This window comes from Apodemus sylvaticus, chromosome 1 (assembly GCF_947179515.1).
Source record: "Apodemus sylvaticus chromosome 1, mApoSyl1.1, whole genome shotgun sequence".
Classification (NCBI taxonomy): Eukaryota; Metazoa; Chordata; class Mammalia; order Rodentia; family Muridae; genus Apodemus; species Apodemus sylvaticus.
Genome location: NC_067472.1, coordinates 152,569,192 through 152,591,080, shown reverse-complemented (window position 1 = coordinate 152,591,080; position 21,889 = coordinate 152,569,192). Strand labels below are relative to the sequence as shown.

Sequence of the window (21,889 nt, the reverse complement as noted above, 5' to 3'; positions counted from 1 at the left end):
TCTTGTGAATAGTTCGTCTTTCATGGGACCACCATAGTTTATCTGCTATGCAATGATTTTTCCTTGCTGAAAAGAATTATCACGACAAACCCCTCAGTAGCACCAACAGAGGCATGCCACATTGGGACTTAGATCCTCTAATCCATGGTGCAAATTGACTCAAGGCCATAAATTTAATCAACTATGCAACCTCCATTTAAAAATTCCAGTTTTTCTTTGAAAGTGCCAATGAACATTGGTCTCAAGCTAGGTTTCAAGGATATCCTGAGACCCATTGAGCATTTCCTCCTATGAACAGCTAGCAATTGGCTTTAAGGTAGATTTAAATCACTATCTCAGAAAATATAATAGTACCATGATCCATGAGTTTGTAGTTTTGAAGGAAGATCGTTCCGGTATTTTCTCATAAGCCTACCATTGTGAGCAGATCTCAAGGATCTGTAACTTTGACATTGTGAAGGAGGCCTGGAACAATGTGGAAAGATATCAAGGGATATCTCAAACACAAATTTAACGGTTATCTCCACCACACTATTTAAGACAAATGCATTCATTAAATGTGGAGGTTCCTGCCCAATCTCCCTCCACACATCAATTTCAGTCATAGGTCTGCAAATCTCATGCTTTGACTTGAGTCCACCAACGGCTCATGATCCAGGGACATAAGGAATTGTGTCAATCAGGTGGAACCTTACAGGAGACATGTCTAGCATCATCTCTAATTGATCAACCTTGCTCTATTTCTAAGCTATTTGTGTGGGAATCTTGCAGACTTCAGGCCACAAAGTCCCCTCTTGTCCACTTTAATCTTCCACAGTCTATAAAAGTGCCCAAGCTATGCTACTCAATCAGGCTACACTTCTCCTGCAGCCTGCACTCCATTGTCTCTCTGCCTGGCAACACAAGTGTGTTATCATTCATGTCAGCATTTCAGAAAAGCCTCAAACCCATATGAAGAGCCAAACTTTGGTGCCAAACCCATTCCTTCTGCTTCAAATTCCAGTGTCCTTTAGGGCTGCACAACACTCCTTGAGCAAGCGGCTCTACCTTCTAAGTCCCTGCCAAGAATGTCATCAAAAGCTACGGGAGGAAGCCACAAGAACAAAAGGGCCTGCCATGGCCTCGGCCATGGTTTCCTGAGGAGTAGGACAAGCCCATACCCATTTTTAGTGTGTCTGGCTAAAGCCCGAGGAAGCAAGGGCAAAGGGGTGCTTGGCCTGCCTGTTTTCTGATGCCCATAGGACCTGGAGGACCCCAGTTGCCGGACCTCAGTTTCGATGAGAGTTGCGGTACTGAGTTTTCACTCATTTTGTTCAGCATTTCCAGGGAATGTTTGACTGGGAATCATCATCGATCCAAGCACTCTGCAGTGCCTTTCACAAAGACCTTGTGGGTACTCTGGAGTGCTTGGGTGTTGGGAGAGCAAGGAACTGCCGGCCATTGCCCATTCATTTCTAGGGATCAATCAATCGGCCTAAGCTCCAAACAAGGGAGAACCAGAGGCCCTAATCCTGCTTCGTGTCCCTAAAGCACAGGGCAAAAACCGTACAGTTCCTCACAGCTCTACCAAGACATGAGCACATTGAGTTCCTGGAGCAAATTCATGTGTTCCTTACCTTTTCTCTAAGGTACCCTTGAGCAAGTCAGCAACAGTTAGCCAGTTCATCGGATGATCAGTGCGGTGCCATGACGAGTCAACCAATTTTGGTGTGTTCATTTCTTCTGAGTGTCACCACGGGCCCTTGCTGGAAAGGAATGCCACCCTGTGAAGACAGCAAGAGCACATGCCGCCATTTTAGTGGGACCCATGCAAAGCAAGAATGAAGATGAGCTTACTGAGTCCTTTGGGCTTGTCAGATTTTACAGACACCCATAACACTCCTGCTCTTGTCAACCTGTAGGCTTCCTCCATACACATAGGGGCTATGTGTCCACTCTGACCTCGGCTGGGGACATCACACGCCCTTTGTTATCAAGTGCTTGCTGGGCCTTCACCTCCATCCAAGGCCTTAAGGATGAAATGTGAGCTGCTCCACTGATGAACCGCAAATTCCAAGATGACCTGAACACCAACCTACTCGACAACAGTTCTCTACTATATTAACAAGAAATTCAGGGCACATGATACAGCATGTAGCAAGAAAATTGCACTAACATGGGCAATCACACTTCTGCTTCAGTATAAATGTGAGAATGTGGAGTCGGCTCTGGGGAAGTTCACCACAAATATGTCCTTTCAGGGATGTCGATCTGGTCCACATAAGTATCTTCCATCATGGCTCTTATCCTACTCTGACTTCTTCAACTGGCTATTGGAATGAGGCAGAAATCAAACAAGTAAACTGATTCTGCTTTCAAGCTCATAAGTAGCAGGCTTTACTGGCCCTGGAACAACATTTCTCTCTGACTCTCTGTATCTCTTTCTCAATATTTTTCTCTAGCTATCTCTACGTCTTTGTCTCTGTCTCTTGGTGTGTGTATGTTATGAGTGTGTGTGTATAGAGGTGTGTATGTGCGGGTTTGTGGGGGGGGTGTTTGTCTGTGTTTCTTTGTGTGTGTTTCTGTGTGGCTCTCTCACTTTCCTTGATAAGTTCTCAGTGGTGGTTTCATGCCTCTTTGGTCCATCTTTTTTCTTCTCTTTGTCTCTTGTGAATAGTTCGTCTTTCATGGGACCACCATAGTTTATCTGCTATGCAATGATCTTTCTTTGCTGAAAAGAATTATCACGACAAACCCCTCAGTAGCACCAACAGAGGCATGCCACATTGGGACTTAGATCCTCTAATCCATGGTGCAAATTGACTCATGGCCATCAATTTAATCAACTATGCAACCTCCATTTAAAAATTCCAGTTTTTCTTTGAAAGTGCCAATGAACATTGGTCTCAAGCTAGTTTTCAAGGATATCCTGAGAACCATTGAGCATTTCCTCCAATGAACAGCTAGCAGTTGGCTTTAAGGTAGATTTAATTCACTATCTCAGAAAATATAATAGTACCATGATCCATAAGTTTGTAGTTTTGAAGGAAGATCGTTCCGGTATTTTCTCATAAGCCTACCATTGTGAGCAGATCTCAAGGATCTGTAACTTTGACATTTTGAAGGAGGCCTGGAACAATGTGGGAAGATATCAAGGGATATCTCAAACACACGATTTAACGGATATCTCCACCACACTATTTAAGACAAATGCATTCATTAAATGTGGAGGTTCCTGCCCAATCTCCCTCCACACATCAATTTCAGTCACAGGTCTGCAAATCTCATGCTTTGACCTGAGTCCACCAACGGCTCATGAATCCAGGGACATAAGGAATTGTGTCAATCAGGTGGAACCTTACAGGAGACATGTCTAGCATCATCTCTAATTGATCAACCTTGCTCTATTTCTAAGCTATTTGCGTGGGAATCTTGCAGACTTCAGGCCACAAACTCCCCTCTTGTCCACTTTAATCTTCCACAGTCTATAAAAGTGCCCAAGCTATGCTACTCCATCAGGCTACACTTCTCCTGCAGCCTGCACTCCATTGTCTCTCTGCCTGGCAACATTAGTGTGTTATCATTCATGTCAGCATTTCAGAAAAGCCTCAAACCCATATTAAGAGCCAAACTTTGGTGCCAAACCTATTCCTTCTGCTTCAAATTCCAGTGTCCTTTAGGGCTGCACAACACTCCTTGAGCAAGCGGCTCTACCTTCTAAGTCCCTGCCAAGAATGAAATCAAAAGCTACGGGATGAAGCCACAAGAACAAAAGGGCCTGCCATGGCCTCGGCCATGGTTTCCTGAGGAGTAGGACAAGCACATACCCATTTTTAGTGTGTCTGGCTAAAGCCCGAGGAAGCAAGGCCAAAGGGGTGCTTGGCCTGCCTGTTTCTGATGCCCATAGGACCTGGAGGACCTCAGGTGCCGGACCTCAGTTTCGATGAGAGTTGCGGTACTGAGTTTTCACTCATTTTGATCAGCTTTTCCAAGGAATGTTTGACTGGGAATCATCATCGATCCAAGCACTCTGCAGTGCCTTTCACAAAGACCTTGTGGGTACTCTGGAGTGCTTGGGTGTTGGGAGAGCAAGGAACTGCCGGCCATTGCCCATTCATTTCTAGGGATCAATCAATCGGCCTAAGCTCCAAACAAGGGAGAACCAGAGGCCCTAATCCTGCTTCCTGTCCCTAAAGCACAGGGCACAAACCGTATTATCCTCACAGCTCTACCAAGACCTGAGCACATTGAGTTCCTGGAGCAAATTCATGTGTTCCTTACCTTTTCTCTAAGGTACCCTTGAGCAAGGCAGCAACAGTTAGCCAGTTCATCGGATGATCAGTGCGGTGCCATGACCAGTCAACCAATGTTGGGGTGTTCATTTCTTCTGAGTGTCACCACGGGCCCTTGCTGGAAAGGAATGCCACCCTGTGAAGACAGCAAAAGCACATGCCGCCATTTTAGTGGGACCCATGCAAAGCAAGAATGAAGATGAGCTTACTGAGTCCTTTGGGCTTGTCAGATTTTACAGACACCCATAACACTCCTGCTCTTGTCAACCTGAAGGCTTCCTCCATACACATAGGGGCTATGTGTCCACTCTGACCTCGGCTGGGGACATAGCACGCCCTTTGTTATCAAGTGCTTGCTGGGCCTTCACCTCCATCCAAGGCCTTAAAAATGAAATGGGAGCTGCTCCACTGATGAACCGCAAATTCCAAGATGACCTGAACACCAACCTACTCGACAACAGTTCTCTACTATATTAACAAGAAATTCAGGGCACATGATACAGCATGTAGCAAGAAAATTGCACTAACATGGGCAATCACACTTCTGCTTCAGTATAAAAGGTGAGAATATGAAATCGGCTCTGGGGAGGTCACCACAAATATGTCCTTTCAGGGATGTCGATCTGGTCCACATAAGTATCTTCCATCATGGCTCTTATCCTACTCTGACTTCTTCAACTGGCAACTGGAATGAGGCAGAAATCAAACAAGTAAACTGATTCTGCTTTCAAGCTCATAAGTACCAGGCTTTACTGGCCCTGGAACAACACATCTCTCTGACTCTCTGTATCTCTCTCTCAATATTTTTCTCTAGCTCTCTCTCTGTCTTTGTCTCTGTCTCTTGGTGTGTGTATGTTATGAGTGTGTGTGTATAGAGGTGCGTATGTGGGGGTTTGTTGGGGGGTGTTTGTCTGTGTTTCTTTGTGTGTGTTTCTGTGTGGCTCTCTCACTTTCCTTGATAAGCTCTCAGTGGTGGTTTCATACGTCCTTGGTCCATCTTTTTTCTTCTCTTTGTCTCTTGTGAATAGTTCGTCTTTCATGGGACCACCATAGTTTATCTGCTATGCAATGATTTTTCCTTGCTGAAAAGAATTATCACGACAAACCCCTCAGTAGCACCAACAGAGGCATGCCACATTGGGACTTAGATCCTCTAATCCATGGTGCAAATTGACTCATGGCCATAAATTTAATCAACTATGCAACCTCCATTTAAATATTCCAGTTTTTCTTTGCAAGTGCCAATGAACATTGGTCTCAAGCTAGGTTTCAAGGATATCCTGAGACCCATTGAGCATTTCCTCCTATGAACAGCTAGCAATTGGCTTTAAGGTAGATTTAAATCACTATCTCAGAAAATATAATAGTACCATGATCCATGAGTTTGTAGTTTTGAAGGAAGATCGTTCCGGTATTTTCTCATAAGCCTACCATTGTGAGCAGATCTCAAGGATCTGTAACTTTGACATTGTGAATTAGGCCTGTAACAATGTTGGAAGATATCAAGGGATATCTCAAACACACGATTTAACGGATATCTCCACCACACTATTTAAGACAAATGCATTCATTAAATGTGGAGGTTCCTGCCCAATCTCCCTCCACACATCAATTTCAGTCACAGGTCTGCAAATCTCATGCTTTGACTTGAGTCCACCAACGGCTCATGAATCCAGGGACATAAGGAATTGTGTCAATCCGGTGGAACCTTACAGGGGACATGTCTAGCATCATCTCTAATTGATCAACCTTGCTCTATTTCTAAGCTATTTGCGTGGGAATCTTGCAGACATCAGGCCACAAAGTCCCCTCTTGTCCACTTTAATCTTCCACAGTCTATAAAAGTGCCCAAGCTATGCTACTCAATCAGGCTACACTTCTCCTGCAGCCTGCACTCCATTGTCTCTCTGCCTGGCAACATTAGTGTGTTATCATTCATGTCAGCAATTCAGAAAAGCCTCAAACCCATATGAAGAGCCAAACTTTGGTTTCAAAACTATTCCTTCTGCTTCAAATTCCAGTGTCCTTTAGGGCTGCACAACACTCCTTGAGCAAGCGGCTCTACCTTCTAAGTCCCTGCCAAGAATGAAATCAAAAGCTACGGGAGGAAGCCACAAGAACAAAAGGGCCTGCCATGGCCTCGGCCATGGTTTCCTGAGGAGTAGGACAAGCACATGCCCATTTTTAGTGTGTCTGGCTAAAGCCCGAGGAAGCAAGGGCAAAGGGGTGCTTGGCCTGCCTGTTTCTGATGCCCATAGGACCTGTAGGACCCCAAATGCCGGACCTCAGTTTCGATGAGAAATGCGGTACTGAGTTTTCACTCATTTTGTTCAGCTTTTCCAAGGAATGTTTGACTGTGAATCATCATTGATCTAAGCACTCTGCAGTGCCTTTCACAAAGACCTTGTGGGTACTCTGGAGTGCTTGGGTGTTGGGAGAGCAAGGAACTGCCGGCCATTGCCCATTCATTTCTAGGGATCAATCAATCGGCCTAAGCTCCAAACAAGGGAGAATCAGAGGCCCTAATCCTGCTTCGTGTCCCTAAAGCACAGGGAACAAACCGTACAGTTCCTCACAGCTCTACCAAGACCTGAGCACATTGAGTTCCTGGAGAAAATTCATGTGTTCCTTACCTTTTCTCTAAGATACCCTTGAGCAAGGCAGCAACAGTTAGCCAGTTCATCGGATGATCAGTGTGGTGCCATGACCAGTCAACCAATGTTGGTGTGTTCATTTCTTCTGAGTGTCACCACGGGCCCTTGCTGGAAAGGAATGCCACCCTGTGAAGACAGCAAAAGCACATGCCGCCATTTTAGTGGGACCCATGCAAAGCAAGAATGAAGATGAGCTTACTGAGTCCTTTGGGCTTGTCAGATTTTACAGACACCCATAACACTCCTGCTCTTGTCAACCTGTAGGCTTCCTCCATACACATAGGGGCTATGTGTCCACTCTGACCTCGGCTGGGGACATAGCATGCCCTTTGTTATCAAGTGCTTGCTGGGCCTTCACCTCCATCCAAGGCCTTAAAGATGAAATGTGAGCTGCTCCACTGATGAACCGCAAATTTCAAGATGACCTGAACACCAACCTACTTGATAACAGTTCTCTACTATATTAACAAGAAATTCAGGGCACATGATACAGCATGAAGCAAGAAAATTGCACTAACATGGGCAATCACACTTCTGCTTCAGTATAAAAGGTGAGAATTTGAAATCGGCTCTGGGGAGGTCACCACAAATATGTCCTTTCAGGGATGTCGATCTGGTCCACATAAGTATCTTCCATCATGGCTCTTATCCTACTCTGACTTCTTCAACTGGCTACTGGAATGAGGCAGAAATCAAACAAGTAAACTGATTCTGCTTTCAAGCTCATAAGTAGCAGGCTTTACTGGCCCTGGAACAACATATCTCTCTGACTCTCTGTATCTCTCTCTCAATATTTTTTCTCTAGCTCTCTCTCCATCTTTGTATCTGTCTCTTGGTGTGTGTATGTTATGAGTGTGTGTGTATAGAGGTGCGTATGTGGGGGTTTGTTGGGGGGTGTTTGTCTGTGTTTCTTTGTGTGTGTTTCTGTGTGGCTCTCTCACTTTCCTTGATAAGCTCTAGGTGGTGGTTTCATGCCTCCTTGGTCCATCTTTTTTCTTCTCTTTGTCTCTTGTGAATAGTTCGTCTTTCATGGGACCACCATAGTTTATCTGCTATGCAATGATTTTTCCTTGCTGAAAAGAATTATCACGACAAACCCCTCAGTAGCACCAACAGAGGCATGCCACATTGGGACTTAGATCCTCTAATCCATGGTGCAAATTGACTCATGGCCATCAATTTAATCAACTATGCAACCTCCATTTAAATATTCCAGTTTTTCTTTGCAAGTGCCAATGAACATTGGTCTCAAGCTAGGTTTCAAGGATATCCTGAGACCCATTGAGCATTTCCTCCTATGAACAGCTAGCAATTGGCTTTAAGGTAGATTTAAATCACTATCTCAGAAAATATAATAGTACCATGATCCATGAGTTTGTAGTTTTGAAGGAAGATCGTTCCGGTATTTTCTCATAAGCCTACCATTGTGAGCAGATCTCAAGGATCTGTAACTTTGATATTGTGAATTAGGCCTGTAACAATGTTGGAAGATATCAAGGGATATCTCAAACACACGATTTAACGGATATCTCCACCACACTATTTAAGACAAATGCATTCATTAAATGTGGAGGTTCCTGCCCAAGCTCCCTCCACACATCAATTTCAGTCACAGGTCTGCAAATCTCATGCTTTGACTTGAGTCCACCAACGGCTCATGAATCCAGGGACATAAGGAATTGTGTCAATCCGGTGGAACCTTACAGGGGACATGTCTAGCATCATCTCTAATTGATCAACCTTGCTCTATTCCTAAGCTATTTGCGTGGGAATCTTGCAGACTTCAGGCCACAATGTCCCCTCTTGTCCACTTTAATCTTCCACAGTCTATAAAAGTGCCCAAGCTATGCTACTCAATCAGGCTACACTTCTCTTGCAGCCTGCACTCCATTGTCTCTCTGCCTGGCAACACATGTGTGTTATCATTCATGTCAGCATTTCAGAAAAGCCTCAAACCCATATGAAGAGCCACACTTTGGTGCAAAACCTATTCCTTCTGCTTCAAATTCCAGTGTCCTTTAGGGTTGCACAACACTCCTTGAGTAAGCGGCTCTATCTTCTAAGGCCCTGCCAAGAATGTCATCAAAAGCTACAGGAGGAAGCCACAAGAACAAAAGGGCCTGCCATGGCCTCGGCCATGGTTTCCTGAGGAGTAGGACAAGCACAACCCATTTTTAGTGTGTCTGGCTAAAGCCCGAGGAAGCAAGGGTAAAGGGGAGCTTGGCCTGCCTGTTTCTGAAGCCCATAGGACCTGGAGGACCCCAGGTGCCGGACCTCAGTTTCGATGAGAGTTGCGGTACTGAGTTTTCACTCATTTTGTTCAGCTTCTCCAAGGAATGTTTGACTGGGAATCATCATCGATCCAAGCACTCTGCAGTGCCTTTCACAAAGACCTTGTGGGTACTCTGGAGTGCTTGGGTGTTGGGAGAGCAAGGAACTGCCGGCCATTGCCCATTCATTTCTAGGGATCAATCAAACGGCCTAAGCTCCAAACAAGGGAGAACCACAGGCCCTAATCCTGCTTCGTGTCCCTAAAGCACAGGGCACAAACCATAGAGTTTCTCACAGCTCTACCAAGACCTGAGCACATTGAGTTCCTGGAGCAAATTCATGTGTTCCTTACCTTTACTCTAAGGTACCCTTGAGAAAGGCAGCAACAGTTAGCGAGTTCATCGGATGATCAGTGCGGTGCCATGACCAGTCAACCAATGTTGTTGTGTTCATTTCTTCTGAGTGTCACCACGGGCCCTTGCTGGAAAGGAATGCCACCCTGTGAAGACAGCAAAAGCACATGCCGCCATTTTAGTGGGACCCATGCAAAGCAAGAATGAAGATGAGCTTACTGAGTCCTTTGGGCTTGTCAGATTTTACAGACACCCATAACTCTCCTGCTCTTGTCAACCTGTAGGCTTCCTCCATACACATAGGGGCTATGTGTCCACTCTGACGTCGGCTGGGGACATAGCACGCCCTTTGTTATCAAGTGCTTGCTGGGCCTTCACCTCCATCCAAGGCCTTAAAGATGAAATGGGAGCTGCTCCACTGATGAACCGCAAATTCCAAGATGACCTGAACACCAACCTACTCGACAACAGTTCTCTACTATATTAACAAGAAATTCAGGGCACATGATACAGCATGTAGCAAGAAAATTGCACTAACATGGGCAATCACACTTCTGCTTCAGTATAAAAGGTGAGAATATGAAATCGGCTCTGGGGAGGTCACCACAAATATGTCCTTTCAGGGATGTCGATCTGGTCCACATAAGTATCTTCCATCATGGCTCTTATCCTACTCTGACTTCTTCAACTGGCTACTGGAATGAGGCAGAAATCAAACAAGTAAACTGATTCTGCTTTCAAGCTCATAAGTAGCAGGCTTTACTGGCCCTGGAACAACATATCTCTCTGACTCTCTGTATCTCTCTCTCAATATTTTTCTCTAGCTCTCTCTCCGTCTTTGTCTCTGTCTCTTGGTGTGTGTATGTTATGAGTGTGTGTGTATAGAGGTGCGTATGTGGGGGTTTGTTGGGGGGTGTTTGTCTGTGTTTCGTTGTGTGTGTTTCTGTGCGGCTCTCTAACTTTCCTTGATAAGCTCTCAGTGGTGGTTTCATGCCTCCTTGGTCCATCTTTTTTCTTCTCTTTGTCTCTTGTGAATAGTTTGTCTTTCATGGGACCACCATAGTTTATCTGCTATGCAATGATTTTTCCTTGCTGAAAAGAATTATCACGACAAACCCCTCAGTAGCACCAACAGAGGCATGCCACATTGGGACTTAGATCCACTAATCCATGGTGCAAATTGACTCATGGCCATAAATTTAATCAACTATGCCACCTCCATTTAAAAATTCCAGTTTTTCTTTGAAAGTGCCAATGAACATTGGTCTCAAGCTAGGTTTCAAGGATATCCTGAGACCCATTGAGCATTTCCTCCTATGAACAGCTAGCAATTGGCTTTAAGGTAGATTTAAATCACTATCTCAGAAAATATAATAGTACCATGATCCATGAGTTTGTAGTTTTGAAGGAAGATCGTTCCGGTATTTTCTCATAAGCCTAACATTGTGAGCAGATCTCAAGGATCTGTAACTTTGACATTGGGAAGGAGGCCTGGAACAATGTGGAAAGATATCAAGGGATATCTCAAACACCCGATTTAACGGATATCTCCACCACACTATTTAAGACAAATGCATTCATTAAATGTGGAGGTTCCTGCCCAATCTCCCTCCACACATCAATTTCAGTCACAGGTCTGCAAATCTCATGCTTTGACTTGAGTCCACCAACGGCTCATGAATCTAGGGACATAAGGAATTGTGTCAATCAGGTGGAACCTTCCAGGAGACATGTCTAGCATCATCTCTAATTGATCAACCTTGCTCTATTTCTAAGCCATTTCCGTGGGAATCTTGCAGACTTCAGGCCACAAAGTCCCCTCTTGTCCACTTTAATCTTCCACAGTCTATAAAAGTGCCCAAGCTATTCTACTCAATCAGGCTACACTTCTCCTGCAGCCTGCACTCCATTGTCTCTCTGCCTGGCAACACAAGTGTGTTATCATTCAAGTCAGCATTTCAGAAAAGCCTCAAACCAATATGAAGAGCCAAACTTTGGTGCCAAACCTATTCCTTCTGCTTCAAATTCCAGTGTCCTTTAGGGCTGCACAACATTCCTTGAGCAAGCGGCTCTACCTCTAAGTCCCTGCCAAGAATGTCATCAAAAGTTACAGGAGGAAGCCACAAGAACAAAAGGGCCTGCCATGGCCTCGGCCATGGTTTCCTGAGGAGTAGGACAAACACATACCCATTTTTAGTGTGTCTGGCTAAAGCCCGAGGAAGCAAGTGCAAAGGGGTGCTTGGCCTGCCTGTTTCTGATGCCCATAGGACCTGGAGGACCCCAGGTGCCGGACGTCAGTTTCGATGAGAGTTGCGGTACTGAGTTTTCACTCATTTTGTTCAGCTTTTCCAAGGAATGTTTGACTGGGAATCATCATCGATCCAAGCACTCTGCAGTGCCTTTCACAAAGACCTTGTGGGTACTCTGGAGTGCTTGGGTGTTGGGAGAGCAAGGAACTGCCGGCCATTGCCCATTCATTTCTAGGGATCAATCAATCGGCCTAAGCTCCAAACAAGGGAGAACCAGAGGCCCTAATCCTGCTTCGTGTCCCTAAAGCACAGGGCACAAACCGTACAGTTCCTCACAGCTCTACCAAGACCTGAGCACATTGAGTTCCTGGAGCAAATTCATGTGTTCCTTACCTTTTCTCTAAGGTACCCTTGAGCAAGGCAGCAACAGTTAGCCAGTTCATCGGATGATCAGTGCGGTGCCATGACGAGTCAACCAATGTTGGTGTGTTCATTTCTTCTGAGTGTCACCACGGGCCCTTGCTGGAAAGGAATGCCACCCTGTGAAGACAGCAAGAGCACATACCGCCATTTTAGTGGGACCCATGCAAAGCAAGAATGAAGATGAGCTTACTGAGTCCTTTGGGCTTGTCAGAATTTACAGACACCCATAACACTCCTGCTCTTGTCAACCTGTAGGCTTCCTCCATACACATAGGGGCTATGTGTCCACTCTGACCTCGGCTGGGGACATAGCACGCCCTTTGTTATCAAGTGCTTGCTGGGCCTTCACCTCCATCCAAGGCCTTAAGGATGAAATGTGAGCTGCTCCACTGATGAACCGCAAATTCCAAGATGACCTGAACACCAACCTACTCGACAACAGTTCTCTACTATATTAACAAGAAATTAAGGGCACATGATACAGCATGTAGCAGGAAAATTGCACTAACATGGGTAATCACGCTTCTGCTTCAGTATAAAAGGTGAGAATGTGGAGTCGGCTCTGGGAAATTCACCACAAATATGTCCTTTCAGGGATGTCGATCTGGTCCACATATGTATCTTCCATCATGGCTCTTATCCTACTCTGACTTCTTCAACTGGCTACTGGAATGAGGCAGAAATCAAACAAGTAAACTTATTCTGCTTTCAAGCTCATAAGTATCAGGCTTTACTGGCCCTGGAACAACATATATCTCTGACTCTCTGTATCTCTCTCTCAATATTTTTCTCTAGCTCTCTCTCCGTCTTTGTCTCTGTCTCTTGGTGTGTGTATGTTATGAGTGTGTGTGTATAGAGGTGCATATGTGGGGGTTTGTGTGGGGGGTGTTTGCCTTTGTTTCTTTGTGTGTGTTTTTGTGTGGCTCTCTCACTTTCCTTGATAAGCTCTCAGTGGTGGTTTCATGCCTCTTTGTTCCATCTTTTGTATTCTCTTTTGTCTCTTGTGAATAGTTTGTCTTTCATGGGACCACCATAGTTTATCTGCTATGCAATGATTTTTCCTTGCTGAAAAGAATTATCACGACAAACCCCTCAGTAGCACCAACAGAGGCATGCCACATTGGGACTTAGATCCACTAATCCATGGTGCAAATTGACTCATGGCCATAAATTTAATCACCTATGCCACCTCCATTTAAAAATTCCAGTTTTTCTTTGAAAGTGCCAATGAACATTGGTCTCAAGCTAGGTTTCAAGGATATCCTGAGACCCATTGAGCATTTCCTCCTATGAACAGCTAGCAATTGGCTTTAAGGTAGATTTAAATCACTATCTCAGAAAATATAATAGTACCATGATCCATGAGTTTGTAGTTTTGAAGGAAGATCGTTCCGGTATTTTCTCATAAGCCTAACATTGTGAGCAGATCTCAAGGATCTGTAACTTTGACATTGTGAAGGAGGCCTGGAACAATGTGGAAAGATATCAAGGGATATCTCAAACACCCGATTTAACGGATATCTCCACCACACTATTTAAGACAAATGCATTCATTAAATGTGGAGGTTCCTGCCCAATCTCCCTCCACACATCAATTTCAGTCACAGGTCTGCAAATCTCATGCTTTGACTTGAGTCCACCAACGGCTCATGAATCTAGGGACATAAGGAATTGTGTCAATCAGGTGGAACCTTCCAGGAGACATGTCTAGCATCATCTCTAATTGATCAACCTTGCTCTATTTCTAAGCTATTTCCGTGGGAATCTTGCAGACTTCAGGCCACAAAGTCCCCTCTTGTCCACTTTAATCTTCCACAGTCTATAAAAGTGCCCAAGCTATTCTACTCAATCAGGCTACACTTCTCCTGCAGCCTGCACTCCATTGTCTCTCTGCCTGGCAACACAAGTGTGTTATCATTCAAGTCAGCATTTCAGAAAAGCCTTAAACCCATATGAAGAGCCAAACTTTGGTGCCAAACCTATTCCTTCTGCTTCAAATTCCAGTGTCCTTTAGGGCTGCACAACACTCCTTGAGCAAGTGGCTCTACCTTCTAAGTCCCTGCCAAGAATGTCATCAAAAGCTATGGGAGGAAGCCACAAGAACAAAAGGGCCTGCCATGGCCTCGGCCATGCTTTCCTGAGGAGTAGGACAAGCACATACCCATTTTTAGTGTGTCTGGCTAAAGCCCGAGGAAGCAAGGGCAAAGGGGTGCTTGGCCTGCCTGTTTCTGATGCCCATAGGACCTGGAGGACCCCAGGTGCCGGACCTCAGTTTCGATGAGAGTTGCGGTACTGAGTTTTCACTCATTTTGTTCAGCTTTTCCAAGGAATGTTTGACTGGGAATCATCATCGATCCAAGCACTCTGCAGTGCCTTTCACAAAGACCTTGTGGGTACTCTGGAGTGCTTGGGTGTTGGGAGCGCAAGAACTGCCGGCCATTGCCCATTCATTTCTAGGGATCAATCAATCGGCCTAAGCTCCAAACTAGGGAGAACCAGAGGCCCTAATCCTGCTTCGTGTCCCTAAAGCACAGGGCACAAACCGTACATTTCCTCACAGCTCTACCAAGCCCTGAGCACATTGAGTTCCTGGAGCAAATTCATGTGTTCCTTACCTTTTCTCTAAGGTACCCTTGAGCAAGGCAGCAACAGTTAGCCAGTTCATCGGATGATCAGTGCGGTGCCATGACCAGTCAACCAATGTTGGTGTGTTCATTTCTTCTGAGTGTCACCACGGGCCCTTGCTGGAAAGGAATGCCACCCTGTGAAGACAGCAAGAGCACATGCCGCCATTTTAGTGGGACCCATGCAAAGCAAGAATGAAAATAAGCTTACTGAGTCCTTTGGGCTTGTCAGATTTTACAGACACCCATAACACTCATGCTCTTGTCAACCTGTAGGCTTCCTCCATACACATAGAGGCTATGTGTCCACTCTGACCTCGGCTGGGGACATAGCACGCCCTTTGTTATCAAGTGCTTGCTGGGCCTTCAACTCCATCCAAGGCCTTAAGGATGAAATGTGAGCTGCTCCACTGATGAACCACAAATTCCAAGATGACCTGAACACCAACTTCCTAGACAACAGTTCTCTACTATATTAACAAGAAATTAAGGGCACATGATACAGCATGTAGCAATAAAATTGCACTAACATGGGCAATCACACTACTGCTTCAGTATAAAAGGTGAGAATGTGGAATCGACTCTGGGGAAGTTCACCACAAATATGTCCTTTCAGGGATGTCGATCTGGTCCACATAAGTATCTTCCATCTTGGCTCTTATCCTACTCTGACTTCTTCAACTGGCTACTGGAATGAGGCAGAAATCAAACAAGTAAACTGCTTCTGCTTTCAAGCTCATAAGTAGCAGGCTTTACTGGCCCTGGAACAACATATCTCTCTGACTCTCTGTATCTCTCTCTCAATATTTTTCTCTAGCTCTCTCTCCATCTTTGTCTCTGTCTCTTGGTGTGTGTATGTTATGAGTGTGTGTGTATAGAGGTGCGTATGTGGGGGTTTGTGGGGGGGTGTTTGTCTGTGTTTCTTTGTGTGTGTTTCTGTGTGGCTCTCTCACTTTCCTTGATAAGCTCTCAGTGGTGGTTTCATGCCTCTTTGGTCCATCTTTTTCTTCCCTTTTGTCTCTTGTGAATAGTTCGTCTTTCATGGGACCACCATAGTTTATCTGCTATGCAATGATTTTTCCTTGCTGAAAAGAATTATCACGACAAACCCCTCAGTAGCACCAACAGAGGCATGCCACATTGGGACTTAGATCCTCTAATTCATGGTGCAAATTGACTCATGGCCATAAATTTAATCAACTATGCAACCTCCGTTTAAAAATTCCAGTTTTTCTTTGAAAGTGCCAATGAACATTGGTCTCAAGCTAGGTTTCAAAGATATCCTGAGACCCATTGAGCATTTCCTCCTATGAACAGCTAGCAATTGGCTTTAAGGTAGATTTAAATCACTATCTCAGAAAATATAATAGTACCATGATCCATGAGTTTGTAGTTTTGAAGGAAGATCGTTCCGGTATTTTCTCATAAGCCTACCATTGTGAGCAGATCTCAAGGATCTGTAACTTTGACATTGTGAAGGGGGCCTGGAACATTGTGGAAAGATATCAAGGGATATCTCAAACACACGATTTAACGGATATCTCCACCACACTATTTAAGACAAATGCATTCATTAAATGTGGAGGTTCCTGCCCAATCTCCCTCCACACATCAATTTCAGTCACAGGTCTGCAAATCTCATGCTTTGACTTGAGTCCACCAACGGCTCATGAATCCAGGGACATAAGGAATTGTGTCAATCAGGTGGAACCTTACAGGAGACGTGTCTAGCATCATCTCTAATTGATCAACCTTGCTCTATTTCTAAGCTATTTGCGTGGGAATCTTGCAGATTTCAGGCCACAAAGTCCCCTCTTGTCCACTTTAATCTTCCACAGTCTATAAAAGTGCCCAAGCTATGCTACTCAATCAGGCTACACTTCTCCTGCAGCCTGCACTCCATTGTCTCTCTGCCTGGCAACACAAGTGTGTTATCATTCATGTCAGCATTTCAAAAAAGCCTCAAACCCATATGAAGAGCCAAACTTTGGTGCCAAATCTATTCCTTCTGCTTCAAAAACCAGTGTCCTTTAGGGCTGCACAACACTCCTTGAGCAAGCGGCTCTAACTTCTAAGTCCCTGCCAAGAATGTCATCAAAAGCTACGGGAGGAAGCCACAAGAACAAAAGGGCCTGCCATGGCCTCGGCCATGGTTTCCTGAGGAGTAGGACAAGCACATACCCATATTTAGTGTGTCTGGCTTAAGCCCGAGAAAGCAAGGGCAAAGGGGAGCTTGGCCTGCCTGTTTCTGATGCTCATAGGACCTGGAGGACCCCAGGTGCCGGACCTCAGTTTCGATTAGAGTTGCGGTAGTGAGTTTTCACTCATTTTGTTCAGCTTTTCCAAGGAATGTTTGACTGGGAATCATCATCGATCCAAGCACTCTGCAGTGCCTTTCACAAAGACCTTGTGGGTACTCTGGAGTGCTTGGGTGTTGGGAGCGCAAGAACTGCCGGCCATTGCCCATTCATTTCTAGGGATCAATCAATCGGCCTAAGCTCCAAACTAGGGAGAACCAGAGGCCCTAATCCTGCTTCGTGTCCCTAAAGCACAGGGCACAAACCGTACATTTCCTCACAGCTCTACCAAGCCCTGAGCACATTGAGTTCCTGGAGCAAATTCATGTGTTCCTTACCTTTTCTCTAAGGTACCCTTGAGCAAGGCAGCAACAGTTAGCCAGTTCATCGGATGATCAGTGCGGTGCCATGACCAGTCAACCAATGTTGGTGTGTTCATTTCTTCTGAGTGTCACCACGGGCCCTTGCTGGAAAGGAATGCCACCCTGTGAAGACAGCAAGAGCACATGCCGCCATTTTAGTGGGACCCATGCAAAGCAAGAATGAAAATAAGCTTACTGAGTCCTTTGGGCTTGTCAGATTTTACAGACACCCATAACACTCATGCTCTTGTCAACCTGTAGGCTTCCTCCATACACATAGAGGCTATGTGTCCACTCTGACCTCGGCTGGGGACATAGCACGCCCTTTGTTATCAAGTGCTTGCTGGGCCTTCACCTCCATCCAAGGCCTTAAGGATGAAATGTGAGCTGCTCCACTGATGAACCACAAATTCCAAGATGACCTGAACACCAACTTCCTAGACAACAGTTCTCTACTATATTAACAAGAAATTAAGGGCACATGATACAGCATGTAGCAATAAAATTGCACTAACATGGGCAATCACACTACTGCTTCAGTATAAAAGGTGAGAATGTGGAATCGACTCTGGGGAAGTTCACCACAAATATGTCCTTTCAGGGATGTCGATCTGGTCCACATAAGTATCTTCCATCTTGGCTCTTATCCTACTCTGACTTCTTCAACTGGCTACTGGAATGAGGCAGAAATCAAACAAGTAAACTGATTCTGCTTTCAAGCTCATAAGTAGCAGGCTTTACTGGCCCTGGAACAACATATCTCTCTGACTCTCTGTATCTCTCTCTCAATATTTTTCTCTAGCTCTCTCTCCATCTTTGTCTCTGTCTCTTGGTGTGTGTATGTTATGAGTGTGTGTGTATAGAGGTGCGTATGTGGGGGTTTGTGGGGGGGTGTTTGTCTGTGTTTCTTTGTGTGTGTTTCTGTGTGGCTCTCTCACTTTCCTTGATAAGCTCTCAGTGGTGGTTTCATGCCTCTTTGGTCCATCTTTTTCTTCCCTTTTGTCTCTTGTGAATAGTTCGTCTTTCATGGGACCACCATAGTTTATCTGCTATGCAATGATTTTTCCTTGCTGAAAAGAATTATCACGACAAACCCCTCAGTAGCACCAACAGAGGCATGCCACATTGGGACTTAGATCCTCTAATTCATGGTGCAAATTGACTCATGGCCATAAATTTAATCAACTATGCAACCTCCGTTTAAAAATTCCAGTTTTTCTTTGAAAGTGCCAATGAACATTGGTCTCAAGCTAGGTTTCAAAGATATCCTGAGACCCATTGAGCATTTCCTCCTATGAACAGCTAGCAATTGGCTTTAAGGTAGATTTAAATCACTATCTCAGAAAATATAATAGTACCATGATCCATGAGTTTGTAGTTTTGAAGGAAGATCGTTCCGGTATTTTCTCATAAGCCTACCATTGTGAGCAGATCTCAAGGATCTGTAACTTTGACATTGTGAAGGGGGCCTGGAACATTGTGGAAAGATATCAAGGGATATCTCAAACACACGATTTAACGGATATCTCCACCACACTATTTAAGACAAATGCATTCATTAAATGTGGAGGTTCCTGCCCAATCTCCCTCCACACATCAATTTCAGTCACAGGTCTGCAAATCTCATGCTTTGACTTGAGTCCACCAACGGCTCATGAATCCAGGGACATAAGGAATTGTGTCAATCAGGTGGAACCTTACAGGAGACGTGTCTAGCATCATCTCTAATTGATCAACCTTGCTCTATTTCTAAGCTATTTGCGTGGGAATCTTGCAGATTTCAGGCCACAAAGTCCCCTCTTGTCCACTTTAATCTTCCACAGTCTATAAAAGTGCCCAAGATATGCTACTCAATCAGGCTACACTTCTCCTGCAGCCTGCACTCCATTGTCTCTCTGCCTGGCAACACAAGTGTGTTATCATTCATGTCAGCATTTCAAAAAAGCCTCAAACCCATATGAAGAGCCAAACTTTGGTGCCAAATCTATTCCTTCTGCTTCAAAAACCAGTGTCCTTTAGGGCTGCACAACACTCCTTGAGCAAGCGGCTCTAACTTCTAAGTCCCTGCCAAGAATGTCATCAAAAGCTACGGGAGGAAGCCACAAGAACAAAAGGGCCTGCCATGGCCTCGGCCATGGTTTCCTGAGGAGTAGGACAAGCACATACCCATATTTAGTGTGTCTGGCTTAAGCCCGAGAAAGCAAGGGCAAAGGGGAGCTTGGCCTGCCTGTTTCTGATGCTCATAGGACCTGGAGGACCCCAGGTGCCGGACCTCAGTTTCGATTAGAGTTGCGGTAGTGAGTTTTCACTCATTTTGTTCAGCTTTTCCAAGGAATGTTTGACTGGGAATCATCATCGATCCAAGCACTCTGCAGTGCCTTTCACAAAGACCTTGTGGGTACTCTGGAGTGCTTGGGTGTTGGGAGAGCAAGGAACTGCCGGCCATTGCCCATTCATTGCTAGGGATCAATCAATCGGCCTAAGCTCCAAACAAGGGAGAACCAGAGGCACTAATCCTGCTTCGTGTCCCTAAAGCACAGGGCACAAACCATAGAGTTCCTCACAGCTCTACCAAGACCTGAGCACATTGAGTTCCTGGAGCAAATTCATGTGTTCCTTACCTTTTCTCTAAGGTACCCTTGAGCAAGGCAGCAACAGTTAGCCAGTTCATCGGATGATCAGTGCAGTGCCATGACGAGTCAACCAATGTTGGTGTGTTCATTTCTTCTGAGTGTCACCACGGGCCCTTGCTGGAAAGGAATGCCACCCTGTGAAGACAGCAAGAGCACATGCCGCCATTTTAGTGAAACCCATGCAAAGCAAGAATGAAGATGAGCTTACTGAGTCCTTTGGGCTTGTCAGATTTTACAGACACCCATAACACTCCTGCTCTTGTCAACCTGTAGGCTTCCTCCATACACATAGGGGCTATGTGTCCACTCTGACCTCGGCTGGGGACATAACACGCCCTTTGTTATCAAGTGCTTGCTGGGCCTTCACCTCCATCCAAGGCCTTAAGGATGAAATGTGAGCTGCTCCACTGATGAACCGCAAATTCCAAGATGACCTGAACACCAACCTACTCGACAACAGTTCTCTACTATATTAACAAGAAATTCAGGGCACATGATACAGCATGTAGCAAGAAAATTGCACTAACATGGGCAATCACACTTCTGCTTCAGTATAAAAGGTGAGAATGTGGAGTCGGCTCTGAGGAAGTTCACCACAAATATGTCCTTTCAGGGATGTCGATCTGGTCGACATAAGTATCTTCCATCATGGCTCTTATCCTACTCTGACTTCTTCAACTGGCTACTGGAATGAGGCAGAAATCAAACAAGCAAACTGATTCTGCTTTCTAGCTCATAATTAGCAGGCTTTACTGGCCCTGGAACAACATATCTCTCTGACTCTCTGTATCTCTCTCTCAATATTTTTCTCTAGCTATCTCTCCGTCTTTGTCTCTGTCTCTTGGTGTGTGTATGAGTGTGTGTGTATAGAGGTGCGTATGTGGGGGTTTGTGGGGGGTTGTTTGTCTGTGTTTCTTTGTGTGTGTTTCTGTGTGGCTCTCTCACTTTCCTTGATAAGCTCTCAGTGGCGGTTTCATGCCTCTTTGGTCCATCTTTTGTCTTCTCTTTTGTCTCTTGTGAATAGTTCGTCTTTCATGGGACCACCATAGTTTATCTGCTATGCAATGATTTTTCCTTGCTGAAAGAATTATCACGACAAACCCCTCAGTAGCACCAACAGAGGGATGCCACATTGGGACTTAGATCCTCTAATCCATGGTGCAAATTGACTCATGGCCATAAATTTAATCAACTATGCAACCTCCATTTAAAAATTCCAGTTTTTCTTTGAAAGTGCCAATGAACATTGGTCTCAAGCTAGGTTTCAAGGATATCCTGAGACCCATTGAGCATTTCCTCCTATGAACAGCTAGCAATTGGCTTTAAGGTAGATTTAAATCACTATCTCAGAAAATATAATAGTACCATGATCCATGAGTTTGTAGTTTTGAAGGAAGATCGTTCCGGTATTTTCTCATAAGCCTACCATTGTGAGCAGATCTCAAGGATCTGTAACTTTGACATTGTGAAGGAGGCCTGGAACAATGTGGAAAGATATCAAGGGATATCTCAAACACACGATTTAACGGATATCTCCACCACACTATTTAAGACAAATGCATTCATTAAATGTGGAGGTTCCTGCCCAATCTCCCTCCACACATCAATTTCAGTCACAGGTCTGCAAATCTCATGCTTTACTTGAGTCCACCAACGGCTCATGAATTCAGGGACATAAGGAATTGTGTCAATCAGGTGGAACCTTCCAGGAGACATGTCTAGCATCATCTCTAATTGATCAACCTTGCCCTA

At 45.0% G+C, this 21,889-nt stretch overlaps 8 non-coding genes across 8 annotated transcripts; all 8 read right to left on the bottom strand.

Annotated features, from left to right (window-relative positions):
* Positions 1-1,263: 1,263 nt before the first annotated feature.
* Positions 1,264-1,357, bottom strand: LOC127676448 (small nucleolar RNA SNORD116). Its single transcript, XR_007975926.1, has one exon. It is a non-coding gene; the product is annotated as a small nucleolar RNA SNORD116 (small nucleolar RNA).
* A 2,551-nt stretch (positions 1,358-3,908) lies between these two features.
* Positions 3,909-4,002, bottom strand: LOC127676430 (small nucleolar RNA SNORD116). The gene has a single exon (XR_007975908.1). It is a non-coding gene; the product is annotated as a small nucleolar RNA SNORD116 (small nucleolar RNA).
* Positions 4,003-6,551: 2,549 nt separating this feature from the next.
* On the bottom strand, positions 6,552-6,645 carry LOC127676449 (small nucleolar RNA SNORD116). The gene has a single exon (XR_007975927.1). It is a non-coding gene; the product is annotated as a small nucleolar RNA SNORD116 (small nucleolar RNA).
* A 2,550-nt stretch (positions 6,646-9,195) lies between these two features.
* LOC127676427 (small nucleolar RNA SNORD116) lies at positions 9,196-9,289 on the bottom strand. The gene has a single exon (XR_007975905.1). It is a non-coding gene; the product is annotated as a small nucleolar RNA SNORD116 (small nucleolar RNA).
* A 2,549-nt stretch (positions 9,290-11,838) lies between these two features.
* Positions 11,839-11,932, bottom strand: LOC127676451 (small nucleolar RNA SNORD116). Its single transcript, XR_007975929.1, has one exon. It is a non-coding gene; the product is annotated as a small nucleolar RNA SNORD116 (small nucleolar RNA).
* A 2,552-nt stretch (positions 11,933-14,484) lies between these two features.
* Positions 14,485-14,578, bottom strand: LOC127677099 (small nucleolar RNA SNORD116). Its single transcript, XR_007976501.1, has one exon. It is a non-coding gene; the product is annotated as a small nucleolar RNA SNORD116 (small nucleolar RNA).
* Positions 14,579-17,128: 2,550 nt separating this feature from the next.
* On the bottom strand, positions 17,129-17,222 carry LOC127676375 (small nucleolar RNA SNORD116). Its single transcript, XR_007975856.1, has one exon. It is a non-coding gene; the product is annotated as a small nucleolar RNA SNORD116 (small nucleolar RNA).
* Positions 17,223-19,772: 2,550 nt separating this feature from the next.
* Positions 19,773-19,866, bottom strand: LOC127676374 (small nucleolar RNA SNORD116). Its single transcript, XR_007975855.1, has one exon. It is a non-coding gene; the product is annotated as a small nucleolar RNA SNORD116 (small nucleolar RNA).
* Between the last annotated feature and the right edge of the window lie 2,023 nt (positions 19,867-21,889).